Source organism: Pongo abelii, chromosome 20, assembly GCF_028885655.2.
Source record: "Pongo abelii isolate AG06213 chromosome 20, NHGRI_mPonAbe1-v2.0_pri, whole genome shotgun sequence".
NCBI lineage: Eukaryota > Metazoa > Chordata > Mammalia > Primates > Hominidae > Pongo > Pongo abelii.
In genome coordinates this window covers 42,513,550-42,541,358 of record NC_072005.2, presented here as the reverse complement: position 1 = coordinate 42,541,358, position 27,809 = coordinate 42,513,550, and the positions used below count along the sequence as shown (strand labels likewise).

At 45.4% G+C, this 27,809-nt stretch overlaps 1 protein-coding gene across 2 annotated transcripts in view; it reads right to left on the bottom strand.

Annotated features, from left to right (window-relative positions):
* Positions 1 to 26,267, bottom strand: part of ZNF420 (zinc finger protein 420) — a 114,471-nt gene extending 88,204 nt beyond the window's left edge. Inside the window, exon 1 of one of the 2 annotated variants that reach the window (XM_054540253.2) lies at positions 26,004 to 26,267. The gene's annotated coding sequence lies outside the window, so the exon portion shown is untranslated. The remainder of the gene's footprint in view (positions 1 to 26,003) is intronic. The other variant, XM_054540257.2, reaches the window with a different exon arrangement.
* Positions 26,268 to 27,809: the final 1,542 nt, after the last annotated feature.

The window sequence follows — 27,809 nt, the reverse complement described above, 5'->3', positions numbered from 1 at the left end:
ATGGATTGGTAGAGAACTGCTGGCATATTGAGCCTGCTCTCTTTGTATCTGGAACTTTCATAATTGCTTTAGTTCTCCATTCCAATTTTGCAATTATCTTTGTTCTCCACTTCAAAATATATTTACCTCTAACAGAAAATGAGCACATAAAAGGGACCTTGTCCAGTGGTACATATGAGGCAGGAGACATGGTATATTTAAAATTGTAAACTAAAAGCTGTCTGACACCAAAAGTGTGGGCAACAAAAGAAAAAAATAAGTAAATTGGACTTCATCAAAATTTAAAACTTTTGTGCAATCAAAGGACAACCTGCAGAATGGAAGAAAATATTTCAAATAATATATTTGATAAGTGATCGATATCCAGAATATATAAAGAATTCCTACAACTCAACAATAAATAAACAACCCAACTAAAAAATAGGCAAAGGACTTACATAGACATTTTTCCAAAGAAGATATACAACTGTCCATCAAGCACATGAAACATGCTCAACATCACTGATTACTAAGGAAATGCAAATCAAAACCACAATAAGATACCACTTCATACCCATTAGGATGTCAATCATCAAAAAAACAGGAAAAAATAAGTGTTGGTGAGGATGTAGCCAAATCAGAACTCTTGTGCCTTTCTAGTGGATTCTGCAATGGTATAGTCATGGTGGAAAAGAGTGCAGTGGTTCCTAAATTAAAAAAAAAAAAAAAAAGGAACATAGGCTGGGCGTGTGGCTCATGCCTGCAATCCCAGCACTTTAGGATGCTGAGGCAGGCAGATCACAAGGTCAGGAGTTCAAGATCAGCTTGACCAACATGGTGAAACACCGTCTCTACCAAAAATACAAAAATTAGCCAGGCGTGGTGCTGTGTGCCTGTAATCCCAGCTACTCAGGAGGCTGAGGCAGCAGAATCACTTGAACCTGGGAGGCGGAGGTGTCAGTGAGCTGAGATCATGCCACTGAACTCCAGTCTGGGGGATAGAGGGAGACTCCATCTCAAAAATAAATAAATAAATGAAAATGGAACATAGAATTACTCTATGAGTCAGCAAGCCCAATTCTGGGTTTAAACCCATAAGAACTGAAAGCAGGGACTTCAACAGATATTTGCAAATTCATGTGTATAGCAACATTATTCACGATAGCCAAAAGGTGGAAGCATTCATTGACAGAGGAATGGATAAACAAAATGTGGTACAGACATGCAGTGGAATATTACTTGGCCTTAAAAAGGGACATTCTGACACTTGCTACAACATGGATGAACCTTGACATAAGACTAAGTGAAAGAAGCTGGATACAAAAAACTAATACTGCATGATTCCACTTATATGAGGTATCTAGCATGTCATATTCACAGAAACCAAAAGTAGAATGATGGTTCCCAGGTACTGGGAGGAGAGAGTAATGAAGGGCTATTGTTTAAAGGGTACAGAGTTTCAGTCTGGGAAATTGAAAAGGAAAAAGCTCTACAGATGATGGAATGTGTGACGGTTGTACAATCGTGTGATTGTATTTAGTGACACTGAACTATGCACTTAAAATGATTAAAATGGCAAATTTTATGCTATGTATATTTTGCCACAATAAAAATTAAAGATTTTTTAAAATTAAAAGCTTTAGAAAGATTAATTAAAATAAAAGTAACCAAATCTATTTTAAAATTAAAGCTAAAATGAATTCTCCCTCAATCCCAATAACTATGTGCCAAAAGTGCTACTTCTGCTCTGATCATTCCACCTACTGTGAATATCCATATGTGACTTTTTGGCTAGTTCATAAAATAAACTTGAATGAGCATTAATTTTTTTCTAATTCTCTTCCTATATCCACCAGCTACATTCTACATCCTACAACTTGCAGACCACACCTGATACTGATGAATCATTTTTCTGCTTCCTCTCTCAATTTCCTCTAGTATCTGTGATTTACATACCACCTCCTGCTGCTCTAGGTCCCATCTCTGTGCAGTTTGATGTCTTGGTATTGGTAACTCTTGGCCTGGGCAAGCAGTGGTGCTATCTCCACTCACTGCAAACTCTGCCTCCTGGGTTCAAGCAATTCTCCTGCCTCAGCCTCCCGAGTAGCTGGGATTACAGGCACGTGCCACCACTCCTGGGAAATTTTTGTATTTTTAGTAGAGACGGGGTTTAACCTTGTTGGTAAGGCTTGTCTCGAACTCCTGACCTCTGATGATCCACCAGCCTCGGCCTCCCAAACTGTGGGATTACTGGCGTTAGCCACCGCGCCCAGCCTTTTTTTCTTTTTCTTTTTCTTTTTTTAAAGACCGAGTCTCACTCTGCTGCCCAGGCTGGAGTGCAGAGTGCGATCTTGGCTCACTGCAACCTCCACTCCCAGGTTCAAGTGATTCTCATGCCTCAGCCTCTGAAGTACCTGGGATTACAGGTGCGCACGACCACACCTGGCTAATTTTAGTTTTTTGGTTTTTTTTTTAACAGAGTCTTGCTCTGTCACCAGATTGGAGTACAGTGGCGCAATCTCGGCTCACTGCAACCTCCACCTTCAAGTGGTTTTCCTGCCTCAGCCTCCCAGTAGCTGGGACTACAGGCACGTGCCACCACGCCAGGATAATCGTATTTTTAGTAAAGATAGGGTTTCACCGTGTTTGACAGGATGGTCTCGATCTTCTGACCCAGTGATCTGCCTGCCTTGGCCTCCCAAAATGTTGGGATTACAGGCGTTGTCCACCGCACAGCCTAATTTTTGTATTTTTAATACAGACGGGGTTTCACCATGTTGGCCAGGCTGGTCTGGAACTCCTGAGGCTGACCTCAAGTGATCTGCCTGCCTCTGCCTTCCAAAGTGCTGGGATCATAGGTGTGAGCCACCACAACTGGCTGGTTTACTGTTTTAATAGAATGCAGAAACAAAGCTAAGTGTGAATCTTAAATACTTAATATTGAGTAAAAGAAGCCAGAGGCAGTAGGATACAGACTATTACTCCAATTATGTAAGAGAAAAACCAGGCAAAATCAGAGTTTAGGCACATAAAAAATACATAATAAGGCCAGGTTTTGAGGTCAGCAGTTTGAGGCTAGCCTGGCCAACACGCAAAACCCTGTCTCTACTAAAAATACAAAAATTATCCAGGTGTGGTGGCACGTGGCCTGTGCCTGTAATCCCAGCTACTCGGGAGGCTGAGGCAAGAGAATCACTTGAACCCAGGAGGCAGAGGTAGCAGTGAGCCGAGATCATGCCACTAACTCCAGCCTGGGCGACAGAGTGAGACTCCGTGTCCAAAAAAATAAAGAAAAGAAAATACATAATAAAATTATAAAGAGAAGCAAGGAGAGGATGGCAGATATCCACAGGTAATGTGGATATCTGCTATATCTGTTACTAATAAGGGGAAGGAAGACTTTAGGATCAGTTAGGGGCATACAGAGGACTTCTTGGTGTTAGTTGTGCTCTATTTCTTCAGCTGGATAGGTATCACACAGATGTTATATTTAATAACCGATGTATCCATATCTTTGTTTGCATATTTCACATAAGAATGAAATAGAGCAAAGGAGGGTGAATGGAAAGAGATTTCTCCATTCATCAAAATTATAAAGTCATGTTTTTCCTCAGGTTCTTCTCTAAGCTCAGTCTGAAATGGTGAAAGCAGCCAAGTGTGGTGCTCACGCCTGTAATCTCAGCACTTTGGGAGGCCAAGGGGGCGGATCACCTGAGGTCAGGAGTTGAGACCAGCCTGGCCAACATGGCAAAACCCCGTTTCTACTAAAAATACAAAAATTAGCCAGGCGTGGTGGGGGTCACCTATAATCCCAGCTACTTGGGAGGCTACAGTGAGCCAAGATCGTGCCACTTCACTCAAAAGAGTGAAACTCGGTCTCAAAACACAACAAAATAAAACAACAACAACAATGAAAGAAAACAGGAAAAATCCTCAATATGACTTAGAGGACTTATTAAACTAGTGTGCAGCCACTCATACTGTGTCTTGCTTTGTAGCTCAAGAAAACGATGACCCTCCCTAGGTACTGATTTAGAGTGACATTTCTGTGAAAATACAGAAATACTTATATATGCATGTAACACATATATGTATTTGAAATTGTATGTGAGTATGATATATACATACATATTTGTGTGTGTGTGGCACCTGCATACTTATATATGAAAATAACTTCTGTGTTCAGCCTTAAAAAAGAACAAGATCTTTCCATTTGCCGCAACATGGATGAGCCTGGAGGGCATTATACCAAGTGAAGTTAGCCAACCACAGAAAGAAAAATATTGCATGACCTTGCTTACATGTGGAATCTGAAAATAATTTTCACATATAAAGAAATAGAAGGCCAGATGCAGGGGCTCACGCCTGTAATCCCAGCATTTTGGGAGACCAAGGCGGGAGGATCAGGAGGTCAGGAGTTCAAAACCAGCCTGGCTAACACAGTGAAACCCCGTCTCTGCTAAAAATACAAAAAATTAGCCTGGTGTGGTGGCACACGCCTGTAATCACAGCTACTCGGGAGGCTGAGGTAGGAGAATTGCTTGAACCCGGGAGGCGGAGGTTGCAGTGAGCCGAGATCACGCCACTGCACTCCAGCTTGGGCGACAGAGCGAGACTCCCTCTCAAAAAACAACAACAACAACAACAACAACAACAACAAAAACAGAGAACCACAGTGGTTACCAGTGAGAAAGGAAGGGAGGAAATGAGGACATGTGGGTCAGAGATACAAAGTAGCAGATATGTAGGATGAACAATCCCATACATCTAACATACAACATGAGGACTATAGGTAATAAAATTGTACTGTATATGGGATTCATGCTAAATGAGTAGATTTTAGCTTCCCTTGCCACACCAAAAAAATGTGGGTACCTGTGAGATGACAGATATTTTAATTGGCTTCACTATAGTAACTCTTTGACTATGTATATATATCCTATAACATTATATTGTGTAACTTAAATATACACAATAAACTTCATTTAAAAAACTGGCCAGGCGCGTGGCTCACGCCGGTAATCCCAGCACTTTGGGAGGCCAAGGCGGGTGGATCACGACATCAGGCCTGGCCAACATGGTGAAACCCCGTCTCTACTAAAGATACAAAAAATTAGCCAGGTGTGGTGGCACATGCCTATAATCCCAGCTACTTGAACCTGGGAGGCTGAGGTTGCAGTGAGCTGAGATCGTGCCATTGCTCTCCAGCCTGGATGACAGACTGAGACTTTGTCTCAAAAAAAAAAAAAAAAAAAAAAAAAAGTAAAAGAAAAGAAAGAAAGAAAGAAAAAGAAAAAAAAATTAAAGGATTCACAACAAAATTAAAATGTTGACTCTCAAGTGAGCTACTGAATGACTGGAGTGCATAAGAGAAAAGGTTACTTAACATTTTTATACCTATTGAATTGAATCTTATGTATGCATTATAAATGTAAATGTACAATAATGCAGATAACTGAAATGTGGGAATGCTTTGATTAGGATTTTGCATTTCCCATTTCCTCAACTTCCTCATGATTCTAGATGCATTTAAATAGAAATACAAAATTTAAGGAGACATAGGACTTCTGATAGCCCTTTCTTCTTATTTTGTGTCTCTGGCTGTAGTTTACCATATGTGTCCATATGGCTAATGAGCAAAATATTTTTCAGTTGGATACCTGTGAACAAGCATTGCAAGTTAAAGATATTTCTGAATCTTGGACCTCTTAGTTACAGTGAAGCCCGGCCATGCATAATAAAGCAGAAAGGAATGTAAACAGTTGCTGCATCGATAATCAATTTCTGGTGAGCAATAATTACAGGTAATGTAAAATGAGACAATTATTGCTTTTCATCATATCTTGAAAGAACTCCTACAGTCGATGATTTTGAAAAAAACACCTAAGTTCACTCTCCTCTTTTCTATAATGAAAAGACATTATCCAGTAGAAGTTCAAGAGCAAAATCTGAAGGCAGCTTATCTGACCCGGCCACATGGCCTTGCCACTTATTCAACATAACTTTCTACACACTAACCTCTCCAGACCTCAGATCTTCAACTCTCTGAAATACAAACATAGTAGTATCTACCTCTAGAACTGCAGCTGAACTGAGCATTTTAGGGAAGGAACAAACACACACATGATATATATAGTCAGATTATGAACTCAGTGTGGCCCAGAATACAGAAATTTCTCAGTAATAGAGATCCTCAAGAGAAAAATCAGATGTAGCCTATCTCAGTGGCCTTTCAAGTGGCAAATAAACACTGAAAGTCCATAATGAGAAAGACATGGGCAGGCAGTGACATCATCCATTCAGTGTAGACTCTCAACATCTCTGACAGTCATTTCCTGTTGTACCCCAACCTGTTTATATATTGGGCTTATATGACCTTTCAGTCAAAACATACATAAATCTCAAGCCTCAGTCAGAAATATTTATGGACAACCAGGTATTATTCTGTTTCCAATCAAAACTCAGGTAGACCACATTTTATGTGACAGGAGAAGGCACAGTTGATGCCCAGTTAACCCTGAGATCATCCCTGCCTGCAGCTTCCTATCATCACAGCAAGCTCTTTCCCTGCAGTCCATCATCTGTATCTGCCCTTTGCTATATAGGTAGCAAAAAGAAGCATCTGAAAAGATGCTCAACACCATATGTCACTAGGGAATTCAAATTAAAACAACGATGAGATACCACTACACATCTGTTAGACTGGCTCAAATCCAAACGCTGACACCACCAAATGCTGGTGAGGATATGGAGCAACAGGAACTCTCATTGATTGCTGCTGGGAATGCAAAATGGTACAGTCACTGTGGAAGGCAGTTTTGCAAATTCCTGAAAAACTAAACATACGCTTACCCTGCGATCTGGCAACTGCATTCTTTGGTACATACCCAAATGAGTTGAAAACTTAGATCCACTCAAATCCTGCACATGAATGATTATAGCAGCTTATACATAACCGACAAAGATTGGAAGTAACCAAGATATCCTACAATAGGGAAATGCATAAACTAACTCTGAAACAATCATACAATGGAATATTCTTCAGGAATAAAAAGAAATGAACCACCAAGGCATGGAAAGACATGGAGGAATCTTAAACACGTATTTCTATGTGAAAGAAGCCAATGTGAAAAGGCCACATAGTGTATAGCTCCAATTATATAAAATACTAGAAAAGGCAAAACTAGGCAGATGGTATTATAAAAAGTTCAGTGGTTGCCAGAGGCTTGAGCAGAGGGAATGATGAATAGGTGGAGCACAGAGGATTTTTAGGGCAATGAAACCTTTCTCTGTGACCCTATAATGGTGGATATATGTCCTTATGCATTTGTCAAAGCCCATAAATGGTAGAACACAAAGAGTGAATCTTAATATAAGCCATGAACTTAATAATATTAATATTGGCTCATCAAGCATACAAATGTACCACACTAACAAGAAGGTAATAGAGGAAATGTGTGTACTATGGTGTGAGGGGGATATTAGAGCTCAGTTTGCCTTCTGCTCTATTTTTCTGTACACCTACAACTGTTCTAAAAATTAAGTCAATTATTTATCTTTTGGAGACAGGGTCTCATTCTGTCACTCAGGCTGGAGTGCAGTGGTGCAATCACAGCTCACTGCAATCCCAACCTCCGGGGCTCAAGCAATCCTCCTGCCTCAGCCTCCTGAGTAGCTGGGAACACAGGCATGTGCCACCATGCCCAGCACATTTCGTAGGCATCTGAAAAGATGTTCAACACCATATGTCACTAGGGAATTCAAATTGAAACAACGATGAGACACCATTACACATCTATTAGACTGGCTTGAATCCAGACAATGACAATACCAAATGCTGGTGAAGATATGGAGCAACAGGAACTCTCATCTATTGCTGCTGGGAATGCAAAATGGTACAGCCACTGTGGAAGGCAGTTTTGCAAGTTCTTGCCAGACTAAACATACGCTTACCCTATGATCCAGCAAAAAAATAAAAAAAATTAAAATATATTTTATATACTTAAAATATATGTTTAAAGAAATATATATTATATTTAAATTTTTTTAATTTCTTGTAGAGAAAGAGTCTCCCTATGTTGCCCAGCTTGCAGAATCTATTAATTTTAAAAATGTTTTAAACTCTTGAAAAAGGAATTATTCAAAGAGTGAAAAATAAAATGAAAAAGGATTGATTGGTAAATTCCAAATGTTGAATATTAAATAATTTGGATTAATTTTAAATTCCAAAAAGTGAAACTTTAAAAAAATTTTTTAAATTTCCTAATCTGAAGTCAATGCATGTTCAATAAATTCAAGAGCCAATTTCAGAAAAGAAATAAGTGCTCAACAAGTTCTTAGGTTTTGACTTTGTTGACTATTTGTATTTGTGAATGGCTAATTTTTATTTTGTTCCTTTCTTCTTAAGGTATTGACTAATATTTTATTAAGCCAGAGAGACAGTAAATTAGAATTATTATCTGTTTGTCCATTTTATCTGTTATAAGTATTTCCTCCAAATTCACTTATCTAAAGTTTTTGGTTTTTTTAGCCAGGCGTGGTGGCTTACGCCTGTAATCCCAGCACTTTGGGAGGCTGAGGCAGGAGGATCACTTGAAGTCAGGAGTTCGAGACAAGCTTGGCCAACACGGCAAAACCCCATACCTACTAAACATACAAAAATTAGCTGGGCTACCAGGCCCGGTGGCTCACAACTGTAATCCCAGCACTTTGGGAGGCCAAGGTGGGCAGATCACCTGAAGTCGGGAGTTTGAGACCAGCCTGACCAAGATGGAGAAACCCCATCTCTACTAAAAATACGAAACTAGTAGGGTGTGGTGGCACATGCCTGTAATCGCAGCTACTTAGGAGGCTAAGGCAGGAGAATCGCTTGAACCCGGGAGGCGGAGGTTGCAGTGAGCCCAGATCACCCCATTGCACTCCAGCCTGGGCAACAAGAGTGAAACTCCCTCTCAAAAAAAAAAAAGAGCCAGGCATGGTGGCACATGCCTGTAGTCCCAGCTACTCGGGAGGCTGAGGCAGAATCACTTGAGCCCAGGAGGCGGAGGTTGCAGTGAGCTGAGATGGTGCCACTGCACTCCAGCCTGGGATGTGCCACCCCCCACCCCCCCGGCTAATTTTGTATTTTAGTAGAGATGGGGTTTCTCCATGTTGATCAGGCTGCTCTTGAACTCCCGAACTCAGGTCATCTGCCCGCCTCGGCCTCCCAAAGTGCTGGGATTACAGGCATGAGCCACTGCACCCGGCCTTATGCCATTATTAATAAGATTGATGTTAAATTATATAATCGATGGGTAAATAGTATCAAGGATGAATTACTCAGTAAAGAAGACAGGCTTAGGCCAGGTGTGGTGGTTCAGGTTTGTAATCCCAACACTTTGGAAGGCTGAGGCAGGAGGATTGCTGAGCCCAGGAGGTCAAGGCTGCAGTGAGCAGTGTTCACACCACTGTACTCCAGCCTAGGCAACAGAGCAAGACCTTGTCTCTTAAAAAAAAAAAAAAAAAAAAAGACAGGTTTAAAAATCTATGCATAAATTAAGTGGTATCCTGGTAAAATTAAGGAGACAGGCTGTCTTCTTGGCCTCTAAGAAAGTGATACTGAGCACTACACTGTGAGATGTCAACATCTTGGTGCCTCTGTTTCCCCATCTCACTACACATGACAGGTCTGAAGATGAATCAAGATAATCCATAGAAACAAGTACATGATAGCTAGTGTAATAATGTATCATCACAGAAGATAAAAAAGACCACCTGTCCATTAGTCTACTATTATAAAAGGAACTTAATTCTGTTGCTTCCTGGTTTTCTTAATGTTTGTGCTTTGTAGGTTTCTCTTTAATTCCAATTTTACAAATTTCAAGGCTCACCTTTGAGAAAACATCAATCTTACTTAAAAAAAAAAAAAAAAACAAACAAAAACCAAAAAACAGTTAGCTTTAAAAAAACAAGATTTTCAGACAGGTAAGAAGAAAATGCCCCTTTCCTTACTCCTCAGATGTTACAGAAAACAAGGAAAACACCCTTCAGCCTCATATACATGTTCAATGAACAGGCGATGATGCTGAGAAAACCTATGAATGTAAAGAGTGTGGGGAAGCTTTTAGGACTAGCCGCCAACTTTCTGTACATCATAGATTTCATTCTGGTGAGAAACCGTATAAATGTTTGGAATGTGACAAGGCCTTTAGTGTGTATGGATGACTTAGTCAACATCAATATTCACACTGGTGAGAAACCCTTTTAATGTAACAAATGTGAGATGTCCTTTAGGCTCAACTCAGGCCTTATAGCACATTAGAGTATTCATACTGGAGAGAAGCCCTATGAATGTGAGAAGTGTGGGAAGGCCTTTAGTGTGTTTGGGCAATTTGCTCAATATCGGAGTACTCATAGTGGTAAGAAGCCCTTTACGGCAGGGTGTGGTGGCTCATGCCTGTCATCCCAGCACTTTGCAAGGCCAAAGCCAGAGGATAGCTTGAACTCAGGAGTTCGAGAACAGCCTGGGCAACATAGTGAGACCCCATCTCTATTAAAAAAATTAAGGCCAGGCGTGGTGGCTCACGCCTGTCATTCCAGCACTTTGGGAGGCCAAGGTGGGCGGATCACCTGAGGTCAGGAGTTCGAGACCAGCCTAGCCAACATAGTGAAACCTTGTCTCTACTAAACATACAAAAAATTATCCAGGTGTGGTGACAGCACCTTTAATCCCAGCTACTCGAGAGGCTGAGGCAGGAGAATCGCTTGAACCTGGGAGGTGGAAGTTGCAGTGAGCTGAGATTGCACCACTGCACCCCAGCCTGGGTGACAGAATGAGACTCTGTCTCAAAAAAAAAAAAAAAAACCAAAACCAAAACCAAACAAAAAAAACACAACCCTTTGTGAACCCAAAATATCTGAGACGGGTCTCAGTCAATTTAGAAAGTTGATTTTGCCAAGGTTAAGCATGCCCTGTGACCTAGCCTCAGGAGGTCCTGACACCATGTGCCCAACCAAAGTGCCTCGGGTACAGCTTGCTTTACACATTTTAGAGAGGCATGAGATCAATCAATACATGTCAGAGTTACATTAGTTCAATCTGGAAGGGTGGGACAAAAAGGAGGAGGTGCCTCCAGGTCATAGATTTAAAAATTTTCCGATGGGCATTCGGTTGAAAGAGTTATCAGTAGGTTATGTCTGGGTTATAAAAGGGGTTGTGGAGACCTAGGTTTTATTCTGCAGATGAAGCCTCCAAGTAGCAGGCTTGAGAGGGATACAAATGTTTCTTATCAGACTTAAGGTCTGTGTTGATGTTCATGCTGGAGGGGTATCATGAGGCATATGCAAACCCCTCTTCCATCATGGCCTGAACTAGATTTTCAGGTAACTCTGGAATGCCCTTGGCCAAGAGGAGGGACCCATATATATGTATATATGTACAGTGTGTCAATGTATTTATATCACTGAGAAACAATTTGGATAAAGACTACATGGGAAGGCTTTTAGATATGGTTAAGCTCTTATTAGGTATCAATTTGTTTGTACTGGTGTGAACTTTTCAAAATGTCAGTAATGTGTCATTTTTTAGCTCTGAACCCAAATGTTACTCAGATTCAGATAGTTTATAATGTATTTGTATAACAACACAAGAAAACCTCTTTTGGGCTGGGCATAGTGGCTCACGCCTGTAATCCCAGCACTTTGGGAGGCCAAGGGGGGCGGATCGCCTGAGGTCAGTAGTTGGAGACCAGCCTGGCCAACATGGCGAAACCCTGTCCCTACTAAAAATACAAATATTAGCTGGGCATGGTGACGTGCACCTGTAATCCCAGCTACCCAGGAGGCTGAGGCAAGAGAATCGCTGGAACCCAGGAGGCAGAGGCTGCAGTGAGCCAAGATTGCGCCACTGCACTCCAGCATGGGTGACAGAGCAAGACTCCATCTCAAAAAGAAAAAAAAAGAAAGAAAAGAAAACCTCTTCTGGCATTCTTCTATTTTTGCATTATCAAACCATTCGTAATAGAGGAAAATTGAGAAGATATAGGAAAGCATTGCTCTTTATACTTTGTATGTAAAAGTCTTCCAGCACCGATTACTGTTAAATTGATGAAAAGTCATCAAACAGAGCTGTGTGATGTGGGAAAGGCTTTAGGCATTCTACATATCTTTTTTTTTTCTTTTTCTTTGAGACGGAGTCTCACTCTGTCGCCCAGGCTGGAGTGCTGTGGTGCAATCTCGGCTCACTTTAACCTCTGCCTCCTGGGTTTAAGTGATTCTCCTGCCTTAGTCTCCTAGGTAGTTGAGATTACAGGTGTGCACCACCATGCCTGGCTAATTTTTGTATTTTTTTAGTAGACATTGGGTTTCGCCATGTTGGTCAGGCTTGTCTCGAATGCCTGACCTTGTGATCCGCTTGCTTCAGCCTCCCAAAGTGCTGGGATTACAGGAGTGAGCCACCGCGCCCACCCCCATGCTACGTATCTTAATGATCATCATCAGCGTTCAACTCCTTACAGCCAATATGATATTGGGGATAATACTTATCCCCTCTGGGCATCACATGTAAATGGTGATAGTAGTACCTACAGTATATTGCTGTATTACATGAGTTAGTACATGAAAAAAACATGGAACACTATCTAGAATGTACTGTTATGTTCAATAAATATTAGCTTCTGTTTGTGATATCATTATGGGTGCTATTTTTTGTTAATTTTTTTCATTTCTGTGGAATTGTTAGTGGATTTTGATGAGATAAAGAATTCAGAAGAATGACAGAATTCAGAAGCATTTCATGTAATTACTCATTCCTTTTTGAATTTGAATTCATTCTGGATAAACTCAAGCACGTAAAAACCATGAAAGGGTCTCATTCAAATTTCAAGGTAAATCACACACTTAATCCTGGAATGAAATTCAGATGTACAAATTTTTAAAATGTCAAAAGTGTGAAAATAATAATTTATATTCCTTTTGCACAATTCAAAATGCATTAGAAATTAACCAAATATTATCTAGTTTGCAATTTTTACACTTTTATTATACATTTAATTATATATTTAAGTTTAAATATATAGAAAAGTTTTTAGAATTGCAGCAAATAAAATATATATTAATATATTGCCACATTAGATTTTTTGCCCCTATACATTTGATATATAATTTGACAGTGTTATGGACAATATAATTTTCTACTTCTAAATACATGAATCCATCTCCCCAAAAATAATTTCCTGTTTACTCAAAAGTGTCATATAATCACACATAAGAAAATTAGTAATAATTTCCTATTCTAAAATTGAATCCAAATTCAGATTTTTTTCAATTTTCTCAGTAATGTACAACTATTCGTTTTCTTTTCTTTTCTTTCTTTCTTTTTTTTTTTTTGAGACACACTGTCGCTCTGTTGCCCAGACTGGAGTGCAGTGGCACGATCTCGGCTCACCACAACCTTCACCTCCTGGGTTCAAGTGATTCTCCTTCCTCAGCCTCCTGAGTAGCTGGGACTACAGGTGTACACCACCATGCCAGGCTAATTTTTGTATTTTTAGTAAAGATGGGGTTTCACCATGTTGGTCAGGCTGGTCTCCAACTCCTGACCTCGTGATCCCCATGCCTTGGCCTCCCAAAGTGCTGAGATTACAGGTGTGAGCCACTGCTCCTGGCCTACAACTACTCATTTTCAAAGTGGTAACCAGCTTATGCATTTGACTGGGAAACTCTGACCAGTAACCAAATGCAACTCACCACTTTTTAAATGTTTCAGCCCGGTGTGGTGGCTCATGCCTATAATCAAAGCACTTTGGGATGCTGAGGCAGGTGGATCACCTGAGGTCAAGAGTTAGAGACCAGCCTGACCAACATGGAGACACCCCATCTCTACTAAAAATACAAAATTAGCTGGGCGTGGTGGCATATGCCTGTAATCCTAGCTATTTGGAAGGCTGAGGCAGAAGAATCACTTGAGCCCAGGAGGCAGAGATTGTGGTGAGCAGAGATAGCGCCATTGCACTCCAGCCTGGGCAACAAGAGTGAAACTCCGTTTCAAAAAAAATAAAAAATAAAAAATGTTTCATTGCAAGATTAGCACACTCATTGTCTACTTTTTGTCTATGGCTGCTTTCTTCCTATTATAATAGAGTTGAATAGTCAGTACAGAGACTCTGTAGAACAGGAAAGCACTCTTGACCTTTTCAGAAAGAGTTTCTCAACTCCTGGTTTACATGTCTTTTGTTCATGATTTTGGCTGGGTTATTTTCCTCCTAATTTTTAAAAATTGTGAAATACACATAAAATTTGGTGTCATAACCATTTAAAGCATACAATTCTGTTCAGAGTTATTAAGGACATTCATATTGTTGAGCAAACAACACCACCATTTATTTCCAGAACTCTTCATTTTGCAAAACTGAAACTCTATACCTATTAAACAATGACTCCCCATTCCCCCAACCCCTGCCAACCACCACTCTATCTGTTTCTATAATGTTGACTGTTGTAAGTACCTCATATAAGTGGAATAATACAGTATTTATTTTATACCAGGCTTATTTCCTTAGTATAATATTCTTAACATCCATGTTGCAGCATATGTCAGAATTTCCTTCTATTTAAAGGCTGAATCATGTGCACTGTATTTACCGCATTTTGCTTATGTATCTATTGACTAAGGGACACTTAGGGTGCCTCTACTTTAGCTATTGTGCATAATGCTGCTATGAACATGGTGTAAGGGCTAAAGAAAGAAGAAACAAACACGAAAAACAGCTTGACCGTCAAAGACAGGTTTATTTGGGAAAATAAACCTGAGAGGGGCTTCCGGCTGATTTAGGCCAGGCATGTTCTCTCTTACAGAATAAGGATATTTAAGGGTTTAGGGAGTGAGAGCTTATTGCAGGTTCGGAATATTTTTGGGTAGAGGAGAGTTTTGTTGCGGGGTTGCAATATTTCTGTTCAGAGGGGGGTTCATCTCAGGGTTGGAATGTTTCTGGTCAGAAGTGTCATTTGTCGTTTATGGTCATGCTGACATTAGCCATTATGTTGTGTTTTTTGGGCTGGATTTAGGTAGTTTTTAATCAAGGGAAACTTTTTTTTTTTTTTTTGAGACGGAGTCTCACTCTGTCGCCCAGGCTGGAGTGCAGTGGCGCCATCTCGGCTCACTGCAAGCTCCGCCTCCCAGGTTCAAGCCATTCTCCTGCCTCAGCCCCCCTAGTAGCTGGGACTACAGGTGCCCGCCAATGCGCCCGGCTAATTTTTTGTATTTTTAGTAGAGACGTGGTTTCACTGTGTTAGCCAGGATGTTCTCGATCTCCTGACCTCATGATCCGCCCTCCTCAGCCTCCCAAAGTGCCGGGATTACAGGCGTGAGCCACCACGCTCAGCCAAGGGGAATTTAAAATGGCGGTGTTTGTCCAAGATGGCGATGCTCCTGCTCTGTCACATGGGTGTACAAATATGTCTTTGAAACTGCTTTCAGTTTCCCAGAGTGTCTACCTAGATGTGGAATTGCTGGATCATATGGTAATTCTATTTTTAATTTTTTTTAATTTTTTTTTTTTGTGACAGATGAGTCTTTCTCTGTTGCCCAGTTGGGAGTGCAGTGGTCAAATCTTGGCTCACTGCAACCTCTGCCTTCTGGGTTCAAGCGATTTTCCTGTCTCAGCCCTCTGGGATTACAGGCACATGCCACCACACCTGGCTAGTTTTTGTATTTTTAGTAGAGATGGGGTTTCACCATGTTGGCCAGGCTGGTCTCGAACTCCTGACTTCAAGTGATCCGCCCATCTCAGCCTCCCCAAGTGTTGAGATTACAGGCTTGAGCCACCACGCCTGGCCTCCATTTTCAATTTTTTAAGGAATTGCCATGCTGTTTTTCACAGTGGCTGTACCTTTTTCTATTCCTGCAACAGTGCCTCAGGGTTCCCATTTCTCTATATCATTACCAACAGCTCTTATTTTCTATTTTTTAATGGCAGCCTTTCTAATGGAGGTAAAGTAGAATCTCCTTATAGATTTTATTAGCATTTCCCTAATAATTAGTGTGGTGAGCATCTTTTTACATGCTTATTGGCCATCTGTATGTCTTTGGAGAAATAATTTTTGTATTTTTAGTAGAGACCTGAAGTCTCTAAAGTCTCTAAAGCTCAGAGATGTGAAGTCTCTGAAGTCTGTGGCAGATTTTTGGACCCTTTTAATTGTTGGATTTTACAGATTATATATTTAGCATCTTAATCCCTTATCAGGTTTATGATTGCAAATATTTTCTTTCATTCTGTGGGTTTCCCTTTAAATCTATTGATGTCTTTCGATTCACACTTCTTTTTTACTTTTCATGAATTTCAACTTGTCTGTTTTTTCTTTTGATGCCTGTACATTTGGTATCCTCCAAAAAAAATTACCAAATGCAGTGCTATGAAAGCATTTGATCTCACAATTAGTTTATGGATCCATTTTAAGTTAATTTTGTATATGGCATTAAGAGTTCAACTTTGGCTGGGTACAGTGACTTGTGCCTGTAATCCCAGCATTTTGGGAGGCTGAGGTGGGTGGGTCACTTGAGGCCAGGAGTTCGAGACCAGCCTGGCCAACATGGTGAAACCCCGCCTCTACTAAAAATATAAAAAAATTCACTGGGCATGGTGGTGCACACCTGTAATCCCAGCTACCCAGGAGGCTGAGGCAGGAGAATTACTTAAACCCAGGAGGCAGAAGTTGCAGTGAGCTAAGATCGTGCCACTGCACTGTAGCCTGGGCGACACAGATTCTGTCTCAAAAAAACAAACAAGCAAAAAATAAAAATAAAAAAAGTTCAACTTTATTCTTTTTTATGTAGATACCCAGTTTTCCCAGCACAGTTCAGAACCCTGTCATATCCCCATTGACTGATCTTGGCACCCTTATTGATAAGCATCTGGCTATATATGCATTGATTAATATTGGACTCTTTGATTACTCTCATTTTGCAGTAAGTTCCGAAATCAGAAAGTGTGATTTTCCCAGCTTTATTCCTAGTTTTTAGGGTTGTTTTGCCTACTTGAAATCCCATGAGGTTTCATATGAATTTTAGGATAGATTTTTCTGTTTATACAAAAAATGTCATTAGAATTTCAGAAGGATTACATGAAATCTGTAGATGGCTTTAGATAGTGTTGACATATTAACAACATTAAATTTTCCAATCCATGAACATGGGGATGCCTTTCAGTTTATGTCTTTAATTTTTTTTCAGGAATGATATGTAGTTTTCATTGGACAAGTCTTTCAATTTGTTGGTTAACTTTGAAGAAGTTTATTCTTTTGATGCTATTGTGAATGGCATGGTTTTCTCTTTTTTTGTGTTCTTCAGTGTAATTCTATAGAAATGAAACTTTTTTTGTCTGTGTGTTGACCATCCTGGCACTCTGCTGAATTCATTTTATTAGTTGTTTTTTGTTTGTGGAATCTTTTGGGTTTTTTACACATTAGATCATATCATTTGCAAACACAGAAAATTCATTTCATTGTCTTCAATTTGGATGCCGGTTGTTGTTGTTGTTTGCCACATTTCTGTGGCTAGTACTTTTAGTACTCTGCTGAATGAAAATGGTGACAGCAGGCCTTCTTCCTTTGTTCCTGATCTTGGAGAAAAAGCTTTCAGTTTTTCACTGAGTCTGCTGTCCACTGTGGGTTTTTCACATAAAACTTTTATTATGTTGAGGTAGTTTCCTTCAATTCCTAATTTGTTGCATGACTTTTTAAAAAATCATGAATGGTTTTTGAAATTGGTTGAAACTTTTTGCGTTAATTGAGATAATCAAGTGGGGTTTTTCCTTCATTCTTAATGTGATATATTACACTGTTAGGATTTCAAATATTTAACCATTGTTTCATTCCAAGAATAAATTCTACTTGGTCATGGTGTATAACCCTGGTTATATAAAAGGATTGTATGTATGCCACTGTATCTGGAAAAGCAGGTTTTCCTTCTACACTCATGCCACTCTCACTACTTCTCATACCACTTGTGTGGGGTTTTTCCTTGTGGACACCAATTGGGCATCCTGCACTTCAATTCTGACACTAATCAGATTTAGGGTCAGATCCCACAGGGCAGGGGCCCAGTCCCACAAGACTCCTCTCACTTCAGACACCAATCACAAGTCCAGATGTCACCTGTACGTCTTACTGAATGACTGAATCAGAAGTTCCCATGATCCTCTCCATTAGTTGCATCATTTGCTAGAATGGCTACAGATCTGTGGAAAACACTTAGGTTTACTAGTTTATTATACAATAAAGGAAACAGATGGTGATGATATTAGCAAGATGGTGAAGTATGTGGTTGCCTGCTGATATCCCCCCACAACAGTAAGAATTCTGCACTTATCCATTGGCAAAAGTCTGTCTCTGGGAGCCTTGGGATTCATGTAGGAGGTTATGAAACCCTCATGGATCCCAAGACCTACGAGGGTTGTTTTGAAAGCAGTGACCCACATCTAGGTTGTAGACCCAGCAGTCATCTTGCTTCAGACTTGGAAACAACCCAAGTCCCATAGAGCTTGGCTACTAACCTGTTTGGCCTTGGCCCTACTACCAAAATCATCCTCCGAGGGGTCCCAGTAGCATCATGCAAACTAGTGCCTCAGCAAACATGCCTGTCTGGCTGCCAGAAGCTCCTGCTTCTCCTCAGCACTGCTGTCCAGTAGCGACAGGAACGAGGATAAAGGCAAGCTGAAAGTGGAGCCAAGGTGGCCACACCTGGAACTGGCAATCCATGGGGACAGATAAGGTTGAGAGTGTGTCTCAAAGGCCGTCTGGGGCGAATCCAAGCCTCAGAAGGATGTCCAGTCATGCTCCCAATGGGCACTGAGGATCCCCAAGAAAGGGAAGGACAAGCAAAGCACAACTGGGACCACAGGAGGGGCCTGTGCTGGAGTCCAAGCCCCATTCAGGGATTCCAGCCAGAGGAGCCAAGAGGTGCGAAGTGCAAAACACCCCAAACCCCACACCGGATCACTACCCACCACCTGGCCTGCACCCAGCCAACTGCCAGTCCCTTTTGCTCTGTGAAATTCCTAACAGCCAATGGTTCAGTGCTGAGAGGCAGTTCCAGTCAGGAATAGAGAAATGGGAGATCACTCCACAATGAGAAAGGATGTGCAGAGGAAATGAAACACAGCCTAGATTAGAAGGCAAAGGCCAGCCATGGCTGACTACCTCTCATCTTATGGGAATCATGCAGTCATCTGATGGAATAGGAGGACCAAGAGTTTCCCTGTTGGTGGGAGCTACAAGCACCCACGGTTCAAGAATTATCACAGCTACCCAGTCATTAGGAAATGTGAGTGTTGAGGAGGAAACATTCATGACATGGATCTTCAGAAAGGTCATCCTCGACTAACTGGGAAACATTTGTTGTAGAGAATGTAGAGCCAGACCAAGGAAACCCTAGGCCCATGAGAAACATGGAAGGCAGGAAAACAGGGAGGACAGAGAAGAGGCCAGAGCCCGCGCAGGATCAATCCATCCCACTCGCATGTGGCTCTGGGAATGAGGGCCCAACCTGGAAGCTGGCCAGAAAGGCCACAGTTTGCAGTCCAAATATTCTCCTCACATTCATGTCTTCTTCCACCAGTACCAGGCCATGGTGTGGACAGGTTATGCAGTGAAGAGGAAGGGAGAATGAGTTGGAACCAGCTTCTTTGACATCTATCTGCACCTCTCCTGCTGGTGTAGTTGTGGGACCTCCTCCCCACCTCATCAGACTGTATCCTCACCCCGTCTCACCTTATTTCTGCACACATCATTTCTTTTTGACCCGGAATGGAACTGAAAGAAGATTGAGTGCCCACCTGACATCCTTAAGCTCCTGCCCTGCCAGCAATGGAATCTGAAGTGGGCTCAAGGGGATCCTGAGGACAGGACAGCTAGGGTCCAGCCCTGGATGTGCAGCAGGACCACGGGCCCCTAGGAGGTGTCTGTTCTTGGGTGTGTTGTGCTCATCTTCTTTCTAGAAGAGTGGCTCCTCGGGGTGGGGAGATGATTTGGACCCCTGTGGGTTGGAGCCAGCCCCCCACTTCTCCGAGGCTTCAGGAACTATAAGCAAAACAAAGGACATGGGGCCCCGCAGCCCAATGGAGCCACAGAGGGAGGGGCATCAAAAGGTAGGTGGACTTGAGAGAAACCGCGCTCCAGTGCACGAGTCACATTTGTTTCACAAGAAACCACACACACACACAGAAAGAAACACACACAGAGACATCCAGCACTCGCACAGAAACGCACAGCCAGGCAGCTCCTGAGGCTGCGTGGTTCTGCTCTCTGCCAGGAAGCCCCTCCGGGGATAGAGCAGCCCTCGGGCACATAGGCAGGCCGTACCTCCAAATCCCGGGGGGACGACCTTCAAGGAGATTCACCCCTAAACTATCTAGGCAGGCCTGATACATCATAGGGATCCTTAGGGATCCTGTGGTGCATTCTTGGGGCCCTGCTTGACGTTTCTTCAGCCTAGTTCGGCCCTGCCAGTCTCCTAGGATTGTGGGATCACCGCGTTGATCCCCCAGAGAGGAGAGACATCAGCCCAACTCTACACACTGCCACAGAGGGCTCCTGATCTGCCAAGCCTCTGGGATCCGTCCCCAGGCAATGGTGGTGGTCCCTGGGAGGTCCCTGGGTGGCGAGCCCTGGCTCAGAGCTTGCCCTGGTGCCTCGTGTTTGGTGCATGCGCATTCTCGTGGTCGGCTCGCACGCGCTGCAATGTCAGGGCTGTCAGGCTGCAGCCCCAGGAAAATGCTAGAGATGGACCGGGCGGCGGCTTGGGGAAGGAGGCTGCTTGCGACAAACAGCGCAGGATCCTAAGAGTGCTGACCTCAGGGCCTCCTTCAGCCGACTTCGTGTTCGGATCCCGGTGGAGGAGGAGGCACTTCAGACCATGAGGTGGGCACTCGGGACTGCTCTTCTACTCCGATTCTGGATTGGAAGGTATGGGCAGAAATCAGGTCCCATGGGGCTGGTTATTCAGTCTGGTGAGGTGTGAAGGGGGTCGCTGGGGCACAGAAACAGCTGAGACCCCCGGGGAGGGAGTCAGCTGAAAATTCCCTGTTTCATGAGCTCACTGCCTCCCTTCGACCTGGGCCTCCCAGGGCACTGTCCTGGTCTCAAAGCTCAGGGAATCCTGCTGCTCAGCACTGCTATCCTAAAAAGGCAGGAACGATTTTCCGTTTTGGCTGGGTGAAGGAAAGACAGCTTGAGAAGTACCTACTCAATGGAGGGGTGGGGATGAGGGTACTTTGCAGAAACCTCTCGCCTCCTCCAGTAGGCTTCCCTGAATGGGCTTGTTCTCCAGCACTGGCCCTCTCCTGGTTCCCAGGTGTGATTTGCTTTTCCTTGGCTTTCTTCGGAAGGTCCCCATAGCCCCCTGAGCGCATGCCAGGACATCACTGTCAGTCTCCACATCACCCCAAACGACCTTGGAGATACACGCTTACTACATCTGCTCATAGGGGACGCCAGTGCCACGTATGGTCGCATTTGCTCCACCTCAAACTCACCCCTGGCCCTGCTGGCACTGGTCCCAGAAAGCAGTGTTGGAATACAGGAGCCCCTGGATTTTGGAAACCAGAGAAGGCCATTGCTCCGTCCAAGGAGAAGGGAGGCAGTGGGCTGATGAGTCAATGAACTTTAAGCTGACACCACGGCTTCAGGCCCGTGGGACCGTTCTGTGCCCCAGAGAGGCCCTCCCCGCCTCACCAGATTGTAACCCCATTCCTGCTCAACGGGTGGGATCCAAAATCAGATCCAAATGGGAGTCAGGAGATTCCATCTGTCCCCTGAAGCTGGGATCCCGCGCTGCTTCTCCGTGACTCCGCATGAGGTTTCTTCATCCTGGTCGGCGACCTCCTCAAATCCGGGCATCCAGACAATCATGTCGACCACGTTGAGAGGTCAGGCAAAAGCTTTGACACGGATGCACTGCCACGGAGTGATTGTGATCGGCAAGCCTCAGGGACCCATTCTCCAGACGATGGAGGAGGTCATTAAGACGTGAGAACCCGCTCACGCCACCAGCATGCACATTGGCAAGGCCGACAGGCGCTTGGCTCCTGTAATCCCGTCAGTGGTCCCTTTAAAAAATAGTGAGCGGGGGCTGCTGTGGACGAAGTGACAGGCAGTGAGAGGCGAGTACGGCGCATTAGCCAGGTCTACATGGGCCCGGCTCCTAAACGTCAGGCTGCGACCCCTTTAAAAAACGTGCTTAAGTGTGGTGTGGTCGTCTTGATCCTGGACAAGAGGCCTATCAGGATGGGGAGGAGAATTCAACTCCTGCGGGGCCCACCATGCTCCCCACGTTGCCGAGGCTTTCACAAAATGCAAAGTGGAACCGCAGGGAAAAGTGACAACGGGCCACAAGACCCAGGAAAAGACGCAAAAAGAGGCTCAACAAAGACAGGCCTACAAGAAAGAAACAGCACTTCGGTGCACAAGGTATTTTCATCCCAACACACACACGCAAACGGGCGCACAAAGAAAGTAAGAAAGAGACAGAAACAGAGAGAGACAGAGATGGAAGAGAGAATGGGAGACACACACACACACAGACATACAGCAGTGGCACAGAAGCACACACCCCCAGGCAACCCCTGAGGCTGCGGGGTTCTGCTCTCCAGGAGAACGACTGTCGGGTGAGAGAGCAGCCCACGGGCACACAAGCAGACCTGTCCTCGAGGTCACGGGGGGGCGGCACGACTTTTTGGGAGACTCACTCGAACGCCGTCCCGGCAGGCCTGAAGCTGGGATGCCGCGCTGCTTCCCCCAGACTCCGCCTGTGGCTTCATCATCCCGGTCGGACCTCCACCACTCCTGGCATCCGGAGACCATCCTGTTGACGTCCTGGAGAGGTCAGGCCGGAGCCTCAGGGCCCCAACACCCAAGCACTGCAACGGAGGGCTCCTGCTTTGCCAAGCCTCAGGGACTGGTTTCTTAGGCAACCACCGGAATCACTGTGACGGGCGAATCAGCTCGCGCCTCGCGCATGCGCATTGGCTAGGCCGACTCGCGCTACGCTACTGGAAGTCAAGCTGCGGCCCCTTTAAATAATGGCGGCGGCGCGGCGGCAGGAGGGCAGCTGGATCCAAGGTCCAGGAGGGGGCTTCGTGAGACAGGCGGCTGCGGGCGCCCCAGGGCTGGACCCCCAGGAGTCTTGTCCTCAGGACCTCCTTGAGCGGACTTCTACCGGTGGAGGAGGAGCTTCAGGGCGCCTGCTGGGGTCTCAGGACTCCTCTTCAGATCCGATTTTGGATCTCACCAAGTAAGCAGGGATGGGCTCACCTCATCTGGTGAGGCGGGCAGGGCCTCGCTGGGGCACAGAAAGATCCATGAGCCTCAAGGCGTGGTGTCAGCTGAAAATTCACTGACACATGAGCCCTCTGCCTCCCTGGCCCCTGGGAGGAGCAGTGGCCTGTTCCGCTTGCCAAAGCCCTGGGGCTCCTGCAAAAAGACACCCCTTTCTAGTACACGTGCAAACAGGAACAGGGGCGAGTCCGAGGTGGAGCCAATGCGACCACACGTGGCACTGGCGTCCCCCAGAGCAGATGGGGTGAGTGTGTGTCACCAAGGCCATATGGGGCGATGGCGAGACGAACAGTGGTGTCGAGGTATGTGCCCGGTGGAAGGGGGGCCCAGCTGACCTCCCCAACAACGTCAAGGAAAAGCAAAGCACACCTGGGAACCAGGAGAGGGCCTGTGCGTGAATCCAAGCCACATTTTGCTATGCCTGCTGGAGGAGCGGAGAGGTTTCTGCAAAGTTCACTTCACCCCCACCCCTCCAATGCGTAGGTAGCCCCGACACAACCTCCCATGCACCCAGCCCCAGCCCAATCCCTTTGGCTCCCTGACATTCATGGCAGCCAAAATATTCAGTTCTGGGAGGCAGTCCATCCAGTAGCACAGGAGAGGATGTCCCTCAAGAATGAAACATGAAGTGCAGAGGAAATCCAACACCGCCTTTCCTAGAAGCCAAGGCCAGCCACGGTTGCCTACCACTCATTCTGGGCCAACCACGCAGCCATCCCATGAAACGTGGAGACCAAGGGAGCTTCCCTGTCTGAGACAGGTATGGAAGCCCAGAGCTCCAGGATCATCAAACCTGCCCAATCCACCAGAAACAGGTTTGGAGAGAGAATAATGACACAGATCACCACTTTCTCCCTGTCGGACTGGGAAGTGATCTTTGTTGAAGACATTGAACCAGACCAAGAAGCATCTAGGCCTCCCAGAAACAGGGCAGACAGAGCAAGAGGGAGGACAGAGCAGAGGCCAGAGCCCAGGCAGGATACAGCACAGTGCCACTGCCATGGGCTAAGGGGAGGAGTGCCAAATGGGTGACTTGTCCAGAAAGGCCAGGGGTTTTTGCCGTGTCCTGTTCCTAGCGTCTTGAAGATTGTGTCGTGGTGTGGCTTCGTTTTTCAGAGAAGAGCCGTGAGGAGATAGAGCCATCTTGTTTAATGTTTATCTGCTCCCCTCCTGCAGGACAGTGAGCTCCTGTGAGGCTTTTGTTCTTGGCTAGAGTGTGGTCGTCTTGATCCTAGAAAAGAGGCCGCTCAGGATGGGGATGAGATTTCAATTCCTCCAGGACCGATGCCTCTCCTCACGTCGTCGAGGCCTTTAGAAACCCGAAGTGGAACCACCGCGAAACCGATTGACAACTGGCAACATGTCCCAGGCAGAGACGCAGCAAGAGGCACACCAAAGACAGGCCGACATGCAAGAAATTGCTTTTTGACACACAGGACACATTCATTCAACACACACATGCACACCGGCACACACACTCACAGACAGAGAGAGAGAGAGAAACAGTGAGAGAGAGAGAAGAGAGAATGGGAGACACACACACACACACACATAGAGCAGTGGCACAGAAACACATAGCCCCAGGCAACCCCTGAGGCTGTGGGGTTCTGCTCTTTGCGAGAACGATTCTCAAGTGAGAGAGCAGCCCACGGGCACACAAGCAGACATGTCGTCGAGATCACGGGGGGCACAACTTTTGGGGAGACTCACTTGAACATCGTCCGGGCAGGTTTGAGGCTGGGATGCCGCGCTGCTTTTCCCGGACTCTGCCTATGGTTTCGTCATCCTGGTAGGCCCTCCACGACTCCTGGCATCCAGAGACCGTCCTGTCAACCCCATGAAGAGGTCAGGCCGGAGTCTCGGAGCCCGTACACCCAAGCACTGCCGCGGAGGGCTCCTGCTTTGCCAAACCTCAGGGACTGGTTTCTCAGGCAACTGTGGGAATCACTGTGACGGGATAATCCGCTCGCGCCTCGGGCGTGCGCATTGCCTAGGCCGACTGGCGCTCAGCTCCTGGAACTCAGGCTGAGGCCCCTTAAACAATGGCGGCGGCAGTAGGGGCTCCTGCTGCAGCGCAGCGGTGGCTAGATCCGGGATCAAGTAGGGGGCGGCAAGGGAGTGGGGGCTGCGGGCGCCCTAGGGCCAGACTCGCAGGAGTCCTGTCCTCAGGGCCTCCTTGAGCCAACTTCTACCAGTGGAAAAGGAGGTTCAGGGCGCCTGCTGGGGTCTCAGTACTCCTCTTCAGATCCGATTTTGGATCCCACCAGGTGACCAGGGATGGGCTCACCTCATCTGGTGAGGCAGGCAGGGCCTCGCTGGGGCACAGAAAGATCCCATGGGCCTCAAGGCATGGTGTCAGCTGAAAATTCACATGACCCAGGCAGAGACGCAGAAAGAGGATCACCAAAGACAGGCCGACATGCAATAAATTGCCCTTTGGCGCACAGGGCACATTCGTCACAACACACTCACACGGGCACACACACAGAGAAAGAGAGAGAGAGAAACAGAGAGAAGAAAGTGAGACACACACACACACACACACACACTACACACACACAGCAGTGGCACAGAAACACACCCCCCCCCCAGGCAACTCCTGAGGCTGCGGGGTTCTGCTCTCCGCGACAACGACCCTCGGGTGAAAGAGTAGCCTACGGGCACACAGGCAGACCTGTCCTCGAGTTGACAGGGGCACGACTTTTGGGGAGACTCACCCGCACACCGTCTGGGCAGGCCTGAGGCAGGGATGCCGTACTGCTTCCCCCAGAACTCTGCCTGTGGTTTCTCCATCCTGCTCTGCCCTTTGCGACTCCTGGCATTCGGAGAACGTCCTGTCGTCCTGTCGACCTCCTGGAGAGGTGAGGCCGGAGTCTCGGAGCCTCGACACCGACGCGCTGCCGCGGAGGGCTCCTGCTTTCCCAAGCCTCAGGGACTGGTTTCTCAGGCAACCGTGGGGGTCATTGTGAATCTTGTGAATCTTGTGAATCTGGAAACAACTGGCGCCTCGCGCATGCGCATTGGCTTACCCGGCCGGTGCTCTGCTCCGGGAAGTCAGGCAGAGGCTTTAAACAATGGTGGCGGCGCGGCGGCCTCGGGGTTGGGGGAGGGGGTGCACTTGCTGCAGCCACGGCGGCTGCTACAGGGATAGTCGAGTAGGAGGGCGCCGTGGAAGAGAGGGCTGCGGGGCGCCCCAGAGCCGGACCACCAGGAGTCCTGTCCTCACGACCTCCTTAAGTCGACTTCTACCGGTGGAGAAGGAGCTTCAAGGCGCAGGCTCGGGTCTCCGCCGGGGGTTAAAGCAACTCCATCTTGGATGCTAATCCACCATGTTGACTCTTGATTAGCCCCAGTTCCAGGAACACCTTAAATGTACTTTCATGTACTTACCTTAAATTCTTCCCCTTAGGTCAAACAACCTTGATGTTTGCTCACGAACCATACTTATTATAGTCCTGCCCTTAGGCAAATTCCCTGTGGTATATAAAGCCAGGAACTTTGGGGTAATGGTGCAGGGATCCACCATCTTGCAGCTGCATGGGACATGACTTCTGTTCCTAGTCTTTATTAAATGGTTCTGAGATGCTGGGTGTGGTGGCTCACGCCTGTCATCCCAGTACTTTGGGAGGCCGAGGCGGGCAGATCACCTGAGGACAGGAGTTGGAGACCAGCCTGGCCAACATGGTGAAAACCCATCTGTACTAAAAATTCAAAAATTAGCCAGGCATGGTGGCACATGCCTATAATCCCAGCGACTCGAGAGGCTGAATTCAGCAGGAGAATCGCTTACCCGAGATGGCACCACTGCACTCCAGCCAGGGCGATAGACCCAAACCAAACAAAAAAAAAACGTTTCCAAGAAACTAGATTTTTCAGCCTCTTTCTTTGGCCCCTCAGCTTCCTCGGCCTTTGGGGTTTGCTTAGAACTGCTCACTGTGGAAGTTTGCAGTATCCAGGCCCTCAAACACTAGGTGATGAGCAGTAGGTAGTAGTAGCCCTGACACTTTTCCTTGAACAGTACCGTGGTGGATCTAAGCCTCTCTGCTTACAACTTTTTTCTAGGTTGTAAAGCCCACAAACTTTCTTGACTCTATTGAACATTCTTCAAATTACAAAAATCCTTTATTAAATCCTGAGTGCTCAAAATATATAGTTTTTTTTAATTTACAACTGTTTTTCTCTAATAAAGGGACTTCAGTGAATAAATTGTATAAAAACGCAACACAGGCCAGGCGCGGTGTCTCATGCCTGTAATCCCAGCACTTTGAGAGGCCGAGGTGGGCGGATCACGAGGTCAGGAGATCGAGACCATCCTGGCTAACACCATGAAACCCCGTCTCTACTAAAAATACAAAAAAATTAGCCGGGCGTGGTGGCGGACGCGTGTAGTCCCAGCTACTCGGGTGGCTGAGGCAGGAGAATGGCGTAAACCCGGGAGATGGAGCTTGCAGTAAGCCTAGATGGCGCCACTGCACTCAGCCTGGGTGACACAGTGAGACTCCGTCTCAAAAAAAAAAATAAAA